We start from the raw sequence: 14,809 nt of genomic DNA on the forward strand, positions 1-14,809 counted from the left end.
ACCATTATCCCAGAAACCCTAGACCCACTCCAATTTGCATACCGCCCATACAGATCCACAGATGATGCAATCTCTATTGCACTCCACACTGCCCTTTCCCACCTGGACAAAAGGAACACCTATGTGAGAATGCTGTTCATTGACTACAGCTCAGCGTTCAACACCATAGTACCCTCAAAACTCATCACCAAGCTAAGGAACCTGGGACTAAACACCTCCCTCTGCAACTGGATCCTGGACTTCCTGACAGGCCGCCCCCAGGTGTTGAGGGTAGGTAGCAACACATCTGACACGCTGATCCTCAACACTGGAGCTCCCCAGGGGTGAGTGCTCAGTCCCCTTCTGTACTCCCTGTTTACCCACGACTGCATGGCCAGGCACGACTCCAACACCCTCATTAAGTTTGCTGACGACACAACAGTGGTAGGCCTGATCACCGACAACGACGAGACAGCCTATAGGGAGGAGGTCAGAGACCTGGCCGGGTGGTGCCAGAATAACAACCTATCCCTCAACGTAACCAAGACTAAGGAGATGATTGTGGACTACAGGAAAAGGAGCACCGAGCACGTCCCCATTTCTCATCAACGGGGCTGTAGTGGAGCAGATTGAGAGCTTCAAATTCCTTGGTGTCCACATCAACAACAAACTAGATTGGTCCAAACACACCAAGACAGTCGTGAAGAGGGCACGACAAAGCCTATTCCCCCTCAGGAAACTAAAAAGATTTGGCATGGGTCCTGTGATCCTCAAAATGTTCTACAGCTGCAACATCGTGAGCATCCTGACCGGTTGCATCACTGCCTGGTACGGCAATTGCTCGGCCTCCGACCGCAAGGCACTTCAGAGAGTAGTGCGTACGGCCCAGTACATCACTGGGGAAAAGCTGCCTGCCATCCAGGACCTCTACACCAGGCAGTGTCAGAGGAAGGCCCTAAAAATTGTCAAAGACCCCAGCCACCCCAGTCATACTGTTCTCTCTACTACCGCATGGCAAGCGGTATCGGAGTGCCAAGTCTAGGACAAAAAGGTTTCTCAACAGTTTTTACCCCCAAGCCATAAGACTCCTGAACAGGTAACCAAATGGTTACCCGGACTATTTGCATTGTGTGCCCCCAACCCCTCTTTTACGCTGCTGCTACTCTCTGTTTATCTTATATGCATAGTCACTTTAACTATACATTCATGTATAGTACTACCTAAATTGTCCCGACCAACCAGTGCTCCCGCACATTGGCTAACCGGGCTATCTGCATTGTGTCCCACCACCCGCCAACCCCTCTTTTTACGCTTCTGCTACTCTCTGTTCATCATATATGCATAGTCACTTTAACGATACCTACATGTACATACTACATCAATAAGCCTGACTAACAGGTGTCTGTAAATAGCCTTGCTACTCTTTTTTCAAATGTATTTTTACTGTTGTTTTATTTCTTTACTTACCTACACACACACACACACACACATACCTTTTTTTTCTTCGCACCATTGGTTAGAGCCTGTAAATAAGCATTTCACTGTAAGGTCTACACCTGTTGTATTCGGCGCACTTGACAAATAAACTTTGATTTGATTTGAACGTGTGGGCGCACTGTGCAGTACAGTGTGTGTGTCACGTGCTGAGGTGTGCATGTGTGTGTGTTTGTTTACCTGTCTACTCTTTTACACCTAGTAAGTGTGTACAGAGGCGTCATGCTGCTTATCATTTCGTGGGGGGGTCTACTCTGTATTAATTTTAGTGCAACAGTAAGTATCCTTCAAACTATAATTGGTTAAAACTGGCTAATCTTCTGGCTAACTTTCCTATGAGTTGCAAAATTCATTTTTTCCCCCTTCAAAATTCCCAGGTCCCAGAATCAGGAGGGAATAAGCAGGAAATCTGGAATCCTCCGACAAGAAATTGTGCAACCCTATACCTATATATTCTATCTGTACATGTATCTGTGTGTGTATGCATGTGACAGACAGCCAAGACAAATCATTGGGACCGACTGCAGTTCTGCATGCTCGGCAGCAGAGCCAAGCGCAAAGGATGATACGTTTAATGAGATGATGAATGATGGGAGTGTGAGCAGGGTACTCAGGGAGAGAGGACATCCCTGTGTGTGATCATTTCATTTGTGTAAAATACACCTTGATTACCAGCGGAGACCAGCCGAGCCTAAGTGGCGAGCCATTAACCTCCCCCTGTTGATTAATGGTCGCCGCTGCGACTGATAGTGTGGTGCGAGCCAAAACAGAGGGGGGATGAAAACAGAATCACATGGGAGGGATGAGAGAGAGCGAGAGAAATGCGGGGAGAGTCGCTTGTTACCATTTGTTTTCAGAAAACGACTTGATTCATGTTTGATCATTTTGATAATTAATAGATTAAATCACACCTATGAAAGGATACCGCAGTGATAGGACGTCGTGATTCATTTGTAGCGTTTAATCAAGCAAAGGGAATGACTAAAAGTCTCTTTGGAATGTGAGTTCAAAGGATGTTTCTATTCAGGTTCTGTGACATTGAGTTTTCACTGAGTCATAACCTTAAGCTTTGTATCAAAGACGATGAGACAAATAGCGACAAAATGTATGTTTATCTAAAGGAATAACTGCTGATTCATCCACTTTGGATATATGAGCAGGAAATGTATTCAATCCACTACTGTGCAGTGATACGAATCTTAGATTGTGTGTCTTTAGTTTGAGAATGCCATATATAGAGATATATAATATACAGTTGAAGTCAGAAGTTTACATACACCTTAGCCAAATACATTTAAACTCAGTTTTTCACCATTCCTCACATTTAATCCTCGTAAAAATTCCCTGTCTTAGGTCAATTAGGATCACTACTTCATTTTAAGAATGTGAAATGTCAGAATAATAGTAGAGAGAATTATTAATTTCAGCTTCTATTTATTTTCATCACATTCCCAGTGGGTCAGAAGTTTACATACACGCAATTAGTATTCGGTAGCATTGCCATTAAATTCTTTAACTTGGGTCAAACGTTTCGGGTAGCCTTCCACAAGCTTCCCACAATAAGTTGGGTGAATTTTGGCCCATTCATCCTGACAGAGTTGGTGTAACTGAGTCAGGATTGTGGGCCTCCTTGCTCGTACATGCTTTTTCAGTTCTGCCCACAAATTTTCTATGGGATTGAGGTCAGGGCTTTGTGATGGCCACTCCAATACCTTGACTTTGTTGTCCTTAAGCCACTTTGCCACAACTTTGGAAGTATGCTTGGGGTCATTGTCCATTTGGAAGACCCATTTGTGACCAAGCTTTAACTTCCTGACTGATGTCTTGAGATGTTGCTTCAATATATCCACATAATTTTCCTGCCTCATGATTCCATCTATTTTGTGAAGTGCACCAGTCCCTCCTGCAGCAAAGCACCCCCACAACATGATGCTGCCACCCACGTGCTTCACGGTTGGGATGGTGTTCTTCGGCTTGCAAGCCTTCCCCTTTTACCTCCAAACATAACGATGGTCATTATGGCCAAACAGTTCTATTTTTGTTTCATCAGACCAGAGGACATTTCTCCAAAATATCTTTGTCCCCATGTGCAGTTGCAAACCGTAGTCTGGCTTTTTTATGGCAGTTTTGGAGCAGTGGCTTCTTCCTTGCTGAGCGGCCTTTCAGGTTATGTCGATATAGGACTTGTTTTACTGTGAATATAGATACTTTTGTACCTGTTTCCTCCAGCATCTTCACAAGGTCCTTTGCTGTTGTTCTGGGAATGATTTGCACTTTTCGCACCAGAGTACGTTTATCTCTAGGAGACAGAACGCATCTCCTTCCTGAGCGGTATGACGGCTGCGTGGTCCCATGGTGTTTATACTTGCATACTATTGTTTGTACAGATGAACGTGGTACCTTCATTCGTTTGGAAATTGCTCCCAAGGATGAACTAGACTTGTGGAGGTCTACAATTTTTTTCTGAGGTTTTGGCTGATTTCCCCATGATGTCAAGCAAAGAGGCACTGAGTCTGAAGGTAGACCTTGAAATACATCCACAGGTACACCTCCAATTAACTCAAATTATGTCAATTAGCCTATCAGAAGCTTCTAAAGCCATGACATAATTTTCTGGAATTTCCCAAGCTGTTTAAAGGCACAGTCAACTTAGTGTATGTAAACTTCTGACCCACTGGAATTGTGATACAGTGAATTATAAGTGAAATAATCTGTCTGTAAACAATTGTTGAAAAAATAACTTGTGTCATGCACAAAGTAGATGTCCTAACCAACTTGCGAAAACTATAGTTTGTTAACAAGAAATTTGTGGAGTGGTTGAAAAACGAGTTTTAATGACTCCAACCTAAGTGTATGTAAACTTCCGACTTCAACTGTATATGGCCCTTTCCATAATGCTTTGGTAGATGCTGATCTTGGGTCAGTTTTGCATTTCCCCCACTAATGATTGAGATTAGGAATGGGGGAGGGGAAGCTGATCCTTGATCTGTATCTAGGGGAAATGTTACTTGGTGCTTTGATAATGCTTTCACTGGGGACAGGGGACTACATGACCCCCCACCCCACATACTGAAATTGCATTTTTGTCCCCCCCAGTTTTATCATTGCACTGTGATACAAAATGCAGCACCGGTGTGCTTTAGCACCATGCAAACACCCCAGAGCAGTCCGGTAGTCTGTGTTCCGGTTTCAGCCGGCTGGATTTAGGATGGCAAGGACACCACAGAGCAGAGCATGCGGACAGGCTGTGTGATGGCAAAGCTTCTGAAAGGCTGCCGTATAGGACCAGCACGGGAGAGATGAAAAGAGGTTTAAAAGCAAGCAGAGCAGAAACTGGCTACTCTTTAGTTGACTGATCCTGCTGGCAAAGTAACTGCTGTTTGACAGAGAAAACAAGTATTTATTCCCAGTGCTGAGCTAGTAGTGTAACTGACATGTTACGTTAGCTAATGTTTCATCCCCTCTTGACTGAAGTGAATGAACTACTAGCAGCTACAGTACCAGTCACAATTTTGGACACACCTACTCATTCAAGGGTTTTTCTTTATTTTTACTATTTTTTACATTGTGGAATAATAGTGAAGACTAAAAAGTGTTAAACAAATTATTCTAAGTAGACACCCTTTGCCTGGATGACAGCTTTGCACACTCTTGGCATTCTCTCAACCAGCTTCATAAGGTGGTCACCTGGAATGTATTTCAATTAACAAGTGTGCCTTGTTAAAAGTTAATTTGTGGAATTTATTTATTTCTTAATGCGTTTGAGCCTATCAGTTGTGTTGTTACATAAGGTAGGGGTGGTATACAGAAGATAGACCTATTTAGTAAAAGATGAAATCCATATTATAGCAAGAACTGCTCAAATAAGCAAAGAGAAACAACAGTCCATCATTAAGACATGAAGGTCAGTCAATGCAGAATATTTAAAGAACTTTTAAAGTTTCTAACTTTAGCTACAATTTTTGCCTCAATCACACTAGACCTGAATCTAACGATGAAACCAGCAGCCAAAAGATTGAACACCGATATTCTGATGTTTCTCCAGCGCCATGTGAGTTTTTATTAGTCAGTATAGGAATATAACGTTATTAATCTGTCAGTTTCCCTAGCTAACTCACTACTTTTCACACTGATACTGTATAAACAGCTCTGCAGACTTCATTGTCATTGTGCACAGTTAGTACACAACACTATGCGCATCACGTCTTAGCAAGATCAGATGGTGACAGGTGTCCCTGCAGGGTCAGACAGCCAGGGAAGACCAGTCTACGGAGCTCAGGTGAATTTTGCAGTGAATGGATACAAAGTTCCCTCTTGAGTTGATGGGTAGGCTACAGTCTGTGATCTAGGAATAATGGTAATTTCCATTATTGAATCATTGATTCTATTCATGGATAATGTAATGTATAAATGTACACCAAGGTAATTCTTTGTCATGCCTCATCTGAGCAGGATCAGATCGTGACAGGGATCTCATCAGGGTCAGGCAGCCAGGGAAGACCAGTCTGTGACGGTGCAGAGGTGAACTTTTACAGATACAACATGTTATTCTCTCTGTGCAGCAAACACTGGACAAGCAAGACGCTTCAAAGATTGAAACTATTTTAAGGCATTCTGACAAACTTCTAAAGTTCATTTACAAACTGTATCAAGGGTTGATAGAGGCTTTTTTCCAGATGACACAAAACATGTCAAACAAAAATGTGAGGAAGACCTGGGAGACACTATTAATGGTGATGAATGGATACAGATAATGTATGTTAGAATGGCCAGTCATGTTCATATAATCTCAGACATAAATTACTGCAGTTTAACACCATCCATAGAAGGTACTATATGCCAGTGAAACTGAATATCATGCACTCAGAAATGTACTTCTTCTGCTGGAGGTGTAAAACACAAAAGGGGACATATTTGCATATGTTATGGTCTTGTGAAGGCTGGCTGAATTCTGGCACAGTGTGTTTTTTTTTATCTCAGCATGTCTACAGATTCTCTCTTCTCTCCATTTTTGTTTGCTTGGAAATGTTGATACTGGAGACTGTGTAACCTAGCATCTATAGCAGCTAAGAAAGCTGAGTGGGGTGTGTTGGGTTGGAGCGTTGCAGGGCCGTGGACCCCTAGGGGCAGGATGGGGTGACCCAGCTATATTGTGTACAAGTAAAAAGAGCTCTACAGTACTATTAGGCCTATGGTATGAATTATATGGAGGGTGTACTGTTTTTGTGTGTTAATGTGTAGGTGTATGTGTGTTTTTATTAAACTTTTGTTTTCCAAACCTTTCCCTTGAGACATAAAAAAAAGAGTAATGTTGAGGTACTGACTAGACTAATATTTGTACTTTATTTGTAAGGGTTGTTAGGGTTGTTAATTTGTTAGACTATTGGTTAAAGGTGCAACAGAATATTGATTATTTAATTATCATTGATCTAGTTCAGTCGAATCAATCACTTAAACATATTTAATAATGATCTCTTACCTAGCTTGATGACTGTGGGCATTTTTGCTTACTTTTCATTGTTCTATATAGAGATGGCTAGAAGGGCCAGGGGGCATATTAGATTGTGTAGAAATGCATTAGATGCCCCAAAAATTGGGAGGACCCCAAGACCCCCGCCAAGTTATGTCCCCCCACTTCTAAAACCAAAGTTGCGTCCCTGATGCTTTGTAATCCTCATAGCACAGTATTCGCACCAGGGCCTCAGTTTTTGCAGGGGTTGTCGCTCCATGCCTGATCAACAAGGTCATGTCAAAAGAATTTAATACAATTACAGTTTGGAATACAAAATGTGTTCTTATTTAGTGATGAACTTTCACAGCTCCCCGACTTGGAATTGATTTCCAGAGAAAACAAGTCATCACAGTTGAGTGATGTGTGCAGCCCAGTGTTTCCCAAACTAGAGGTATCCTGATTTGAAAATGGGGTCGCGAGAGAAACGTAGAAATGATGTGCTTGGTTACGTCAGTTACCTCCAATAGCCGCTAGATGTGGTTGTAATTAACAGAGTAGTTACTGTTTTCTTCCTACAAATGTGGCTCTTTCATTTGAACGGTTTAAGCTACAAAATGTTTTGACCCCATCACCGAAAGATAAGACTCTCAGGAACACCTATGTGTCTTCTGTTTCCTTCAACAATTCCCACAAGCCTCGTTAGAACCGAGTGGACAAGACAAGGCACTAAATCAGACTGGGGGGGGAAACAACATCATCTATAACCACATTTCCATCCACAGATTTTATACAAGTAAAGTCATACTGTATTTTAAAAAAGCTATAAAAAAAACAGCTGTGATGGAATCCTGATGTTTCAGTACAATTTGTTTATTCGACATGGTTGGATCTTTTTGTGTCTGTAAAATTAATTATGCGAGAAATAGCGGTGGAAAATCCTTTATGCACAAATATTGATTTAATAACCATCATATTGAAGTAAACTTGGAGTCACGCGTGGTCCTCCCACTATGACTCGCGAAAAGAACTTCACAGGGTGGTGAAAGTGCACGGTGATCTTGATGCTCCTTTCCATTAAATATTGAGGGTCTTATTCTGGTGACATAATGATCAATGCTTATCTATAATAATCTCATAACGTAGACTATCCTAGCCTACCCGCACTGTATCTGCAAGGGGCTCTGGTGAGAAAACCAGAGTAGCACATTTGCCATTTAAAGCAAAAGTGACAAAACTATCGGTAGAGTTGAAAATGCGATGGAAACAGATTGAACTTTCGATTTTTATTTGGTATATGAAAACTTAAGCAAAGAAGTAATTGTTGTGTGCACTATGTCATCACGCACTGACTTTTATCAGCAACAAGTCGGTTTGGTGGAAACACCACTGGTGGGAAATCAGCATATTTTCTTTATGCAGAATATATAATATTCACATGAAAATCTGTCTCCCAATGGATGGAAACCTAGTTAATGGCGATGTTCTTTTCTACACAGAAGATCATACAAGATTATTGCCTGATGATCTTCTGAACTTCCTAATACCTTTCTGATGCATTTCAGTCACTTCAAACCATACTTCCTTCAGATTGAAATACTGTCAAAAGTGCTGTCAGACTGATTTGTAATACAGTGTCATACCCCCAATAAAAAAATGTAAACATTGGCCGTTGATAACTTTTTTTACATTGTGGGCCGCGAAAAAAAAAAGTCATATCAAAATGGGGTCATGGGCCAAAAAAGTTTGCGAACCTCTCGTGTAGCCTGATCTCTTAATGTGTGTGTGGAGCCCAATCTCTTAATATTGTGTGTGTGCCTGTCTGTCTGTGTCCTAAGGGATGGATAGAAAATGCCACTCAAACAATAGCCTACGGTACAACATTCTTGGCCCATCCAGATATTAAGACTTTTCAATATATAGTATATTCAATATCTCAACATACACCACTGCAGATGTATATGTTGCGGCAGTAAGACACAGACGCTTAACGGAGTGAATGTTGCTGCCCGCTGGCGCCACCACATGGCCACTTGCTGCACCTACAGTAATGTCAGATGGCCATACACACAGAGATCAGGGTTGTGTTCATTAGGCAGAAGAAAGAAAGTTTTTGTTTTTATGAATTTTTACGATAGCCAATTTTCACTTTGCAGCTGGCCCATCTAGCGGAAACCGCTCAGTTCTGCCTTCAGGGGAAGACTCATGACAATAATGCCAACCTGCCCATTGTGAAAAGCTACAGTGCATTTGGAAAGTATTCAGACCCCTTGACTTTTTCCACATTTTGTTATGTTACAGCCTTATTCTAAAATGTATGAAATTATTTTTTTCTTCATCAATGTAGACACAATACACAAATAATGATAAAGCGAACAGGTTTTTATAAATATTTGCAAATTCATTCAATTTAAAAAGTCACATTTACATCAGTCCCTTTACTCAGTACTTTTTTGAAGCACCTTTGGCAGAGATTACAGCCTCGAGTCCTCTTGAGTAGGATTCTACAAGCCTGGCACACCTGTATTTGGGGAGTTTCTCCCATTCATCTCCGCAGATCCTCTCAAGCTGTCACATTGGGTGGGGAGTGTCGCTGCACAGCTATTTTCAGGTTTCTCCAGAGGTGTTCGATCGGGCTCTGGCTGGGCCACTCAAGGACAACGAGACTTGTCCCAAAGCCACTCCTACATTGTCTTGGCTGTGTGCTTAGAGTCGTTGTGCTGTTGGAAGTAGAACCTTCGCCCCAGTCTGAGGTCCTGAGCGCTCTGGAGCAGGTGTTCATCAAGGATCTCTCTGTACTTTGCTCCGTTCATCTTTCCCTTGATTCAGGCTAGTCTCCCGGTACCTGCCACTGAAAAACATTCCCCAGCATGCTGCTGCCACCACCATGCTTGACCAAAACCTCTCCCCTATTTGACCTAGATAGTTTGTGTGTACAGACGTGCTCAAATGTGTTGGTTCCCTTACAGCTCATTGAAATAATGCTTCATTCCACCTGAAAAGGTGATGAAATTAAAAGCTATTTTATCATGTATACTTGCATGCCTTTGACATGTCATAGAATAAACCAAAGAAGCTGTGAAAATAGATGAATTATTGCTTATTCTATAAAGATATTCTAAAATGGTCTGGACACATTAGTTGGTACCCCTTAGAAAATATAATAATTAATTGGATTCTAGGGATATTTCAAAGAAATTTGTTTATTTAATTAGTATCACACATCTCCAATCTTGTAATCAGTCATTCAGCCTATTTAGATGGAGAAAAGTAGTCACTGTGCTGTTTGGTATCATTGTGTGCACCACACTGAACATGGACCAGAGAAAGCAAAAGGAGAGATTTGTCTGAGGAGATCAGAAAGAAAATTATAGACAAGCATGGTAAAGGTTAAAGGCTACAAGACCATCTCTAAGCAGCTTGTTGTTCCTGTGACAACAGTTGCAAATATTAAGAAGTTAAGGTCCATGGAACTATAGACAACCTCCCTGGGCACGGCCGCAAGAGGAAAATCGACCCCAGATTGAACAGAAGGAGAGTGCGAATGGTAGAAAAAGAACCAAGGATAACTGCCAAAGAGATACAAGCTGAACTCCAAGGTGAAGGTACGTCAGTTTCTGAACGCACCAGCCGTCGCATTTTGAGCGAAAGTGGGCTCCATGGAAGAAGACCCAGGAGGACTCCACTTTTGAAAGAAAACAAATAAAAGCCAGACTGGAATTTGCTAAAATACATATTGACAAGCCACAATCCTTCTGGGAGAAATGTCCTTTGGACAGATGAGTCAAAACTGGAGCTTTTTGGCAAGTCACATCAGCTTAATGTTCACAGACAAAAAAAATGAAGCTTTCAAAGAAAATAACTTCATACCTACAGTAAAACATGGAGGAGGCTCGGTTAAGTTCTGGGGCTGCTTTGCTGCGCCTGGCACAGGTTGCCTTGAATCTGTGCAGGGCACAATGAAATCTCAAAACTATCAAGGCATTCTGGAGCGAAACGTACTGCCCAGTGTCAGAAAGCTCTGTCTCAGTCACAGGTCATGGGTCCTCCAACAGAATAATGACCCAAACACACAGCTAAAAGAACCCAAGAATGGATAAGAGCAAAACATTGGAATATTCTGAAGTGGCCTATGAGTCCTGATCTGAATCCTATCGAATGGAAAGAGCTGAAACTTGCAGTCTGGAGAAGGCCCCCATCCATTTGTGGCAATGCTATTACCCCTGTTCAGTCTTGTGTAAAGTGAACAAGAATGAGAGAGAACATAAAAGTGAGAGAGAGGGGGAGGAGAAAGAGACAAGAGAGAGAATGAGAAGTAGAGAAATAAGCTGGCATTGAATCCTCTCATCCATGACTGACAGTGAGAGACAAATTCCAGTTGGTTTATCGCCCCTTAATAACGCTTAACTACCTGTAATGCCACTAAGAAGTACTATCAAGATGGAGTGCATAAAAACAACGCATCATCTCATCATACACACACAAGAATACAAACAAACAGACTGCTTCAAAAGGCATCGTATTCCCTAGTGCACTACCTTTGATCAGGGCCCATAGGGCTCTGGTCAGAAGTAGTCACTATGTAGGAAATAGGGTGTCATTTGGGATGAAGACTAAAAGTCACACAAACAGCTAGTCAATGTGGGATCCTGGTTACGATCAATAGTCAATTATAGTGGGAGACAGTTCTCTCTACCACATTTGCGAGTGAAATTTGAACACTGTTTACATGGAAAACTGAGCAAGGTAATAAACTCAGCAAGAAAAGAAAGAAAATTCGTAAAAATTCAAATAACTTCACAGATCTTCATTGTAAAGGGTTTAAACACTGTTTCCCATGCTTGTTCAATGAACCATAAACAATTAATGAACATGCACCTGTGGAACGGTCATTTAGACACTAACAGCTTACAGATGGTAGGCAATTAAGGTCAATGTTATGAAAACTTAGGACACTAGAGAGGCCTTTCTACTGACTCTGAAAAACACCAAAAGAAAGATGCACAGGGTCCCTGCTCATCTGCGTGAACGTGCCTTAGGCATGTTGCAAGGAGGCATGAGGACTGCAGATGTGGCCAGGGCAATAAATTGCAATGGACAGCTGATCGTCCTGGCAGTGGCAGACCACGTGTAACAACACCTGCGCAGGATTGGTACATCCGAACATCACACCTGTGGGACAGGTACAGGATGGCAACAACAACTGCCTGAGTTACACCAGGAACGCACAATCCCTCAATCAGTGCTCAGACTGTCCGCAATAGGCTGAGAGAGGCTGGACTGAGGGCTTGTAGGCCTGTTGTAAGGCAAGTCCTCACCAGACATCAACATCGCCTATGGGCACAAACACTGTCGCTGGACCAGACAGGACTGGCAAAAAGTGCTCTTCACTGACGAGTTGCGGTTTTGTCTCACCAGGGGTGATGGTCAGATTTGCGTTTATCGTCGAAGGAATGAGCGTTACATCGAGGCCTGTGCTCTGGAGCGGGATCGATTTGGAGGTGAAGGGTCCGTCGTGGTCTGGGGCGGTGTGTCACAGCATCATCGGACTGAGCTTGTCATTGCAGGCAATCTCAACGCTGTGCGTTACAGGGAAGACATCCTCCTCCCTCATGTGGTACCCTTCCTGCAGGCTCATCCTGACATGACCCTTCAGCATGACAATGCCACCAGCCATACTGGTCGTTCTGTGCGTGATTTCCTGCAAGACAGGAACGTCAGTGTTCTGCCATAGCCAGCGAAGAGCCCGGATCTCAATCCCATTGAACACGTCAGGGACCTGTTGGATCGGAGGGTGAGCGCTAGGGCCATTTCCCCCAGAAATGACCGGGAACATGCAGGTGCCTTGGTGGAAGAGTGGGGTAACATCTCGCAGCAAGAACTGGCAAATTTGGTGCAGTCCATGAGGAGATGCACTGCAGTACTTAATGCAGCTGGTGGCCACACCAGATACTTTTGATTTTGACCCCCCCTTTCTTCAGGGACACATTATTCCATTTCTGTTAGTCAAAAGTCTGGAACTTGTTCAGTTTATGTCTCAGTTGTTGAATCTTAAGTTCATACAAATATTTACGCGTTAAGTTTGCTGAAAATAAACGCAGTTGACAGTGAGAGGACGTTTCTTTTTTTGCTGAGTTTAGTACTTCAGTAACCAATGTAAGCCCCCCCACGCAAAGTCAAAATGGCTGGTATTTAGTAAAGATCATTATGTTACCCAACTAGCTGTAGCAGGCCTAGTATAACATGCATCAGAAAGTGTGAATAAGTAGTAGTAAGACTACAAATCATCACATAAGCTTTCTCCCCAGTGACAAGCTTTACCTTAGGTTTACCTGAGGACTCATTACCTGTACTGGGAATCTGTCTGTCTGATCCTCCTAAATCCTGGGCTTTGATGTACATTGCAATGTTTCCCCCCTCTGTTCTCACACAGCCTCTGTCGATGTATGTGTTCATCAAAAAGGCAGTTGTTTCAAAACTAAGCACATTTTCAATTGACTAAGTACAACACACAAAATCACACTACAGTAAAATTGCATTCGCAAATACAGTACTGTAATATGCCATTTACGTAGCAGATACTTTTATCCAAAGCGACAAACAGTCCACACATTTTGGTATGTGACCCCAGTGGTAAATGAACCCAGAACTCTGGTGTTGCTAGTGCCATGCTCTTAGGAACCAAGCCACAAAGCAATAAAATACATGATTACAATACAGGTGGAATATGTGTGATTGCTATCCCCATGAGCGTACCACCCTCCTTCAGGCCATGGATGAGGCTAGATGTGATTTCATTCCAGGCCTACAGTATGTCAGGCTTGGATTTGCGATTCCAAAAAGGTTTTTCCCTAGGTGCATGAACAATGCGGATATTTACTTCGATTTCGATGAGAACGGGCTTGATGCAAACAAGTGCCTGCTAAACATTGTTTCTTTATTTCATTTGATTACATTGTGAAAGATGATCACACAAGGGATAGAAATGATTTGATGTTCAGTCAATTTTAATGGGTATTGCAAGTGTATTGCCTAATGTGAAAACAGTCATGTACTGTAATTTACAGTCCTGTAGCATACTATAATCACATAGCAACTTTGAAACATGTATCTTACATGTTCTGCTATTTGATTAACTGGTTAAAATATAAAAACGCAACAATTAACTATTTTACAGAGTTACAGTTCATAAGGAAATATGGGAAGCCCGGCACAGCCAATCACAAAAAGGCTTTATTACAGACAAACACCCAATCCCACAGGTGAAGAACCCAGATTTGGAGGTCTTGGGTTGGCGTGGTTACACGTGGTCTGCAGTGATGAGGCCGGTTGGAAGTACTGCCAAATTCTCTAAAACGAGGATAAAGGCGGCTTATGGAAGAGAAATTAACATTCAATTACCCGACAACAGCTCTGTTAGACATTCCCGCAGTCATCATGCCAATTGCACACTCCCTCAAAACAACTGTGGCATGGTGTTGTGTGACAAACTGCACATTTTACAGTGGCCTTTTGACCCCAGCACAAGATGCATCTGTGTAATGAACACACCATTTAATCAACTTCTTCATATGCTACACCTTTCAGGTGCATGGATTATCTTGGCAAAGGAGAAATGCTCACTAACATGGATGTGTACAAAATTTGAGTGAAATAAGCTTTTTGTGCATATGGGAAATTTCTGGGATCTTTTATTTCAGCTCATGAAACATGGAACCAACACTTTACATGTTGGGTTTATATTTTTGTTCAGTATAAATAGAAAAGATGTTGTATTTTGGCGATTAAACCAATGTACTCATATATCACAGTATATTTATTTTGAATCAATGGTTGTGTGGTGAAAGATATCTACAAACAAAATAAACACACAATGAAAGGTTTTGA

Source organism: Salvelinus alpinus, chromosome 13, assembly GCF_045679555.1.
Source record: "Salvelinus alpinus chromosome 13, SLU_Salpinus.1, whole genome shotgun sequence".
NCBI lineage: Eukaryota > Metazoa > Chordata > Actinopteri > Salmoniformes > Salmonidae > Salvelinus > Salvelinus alpinus.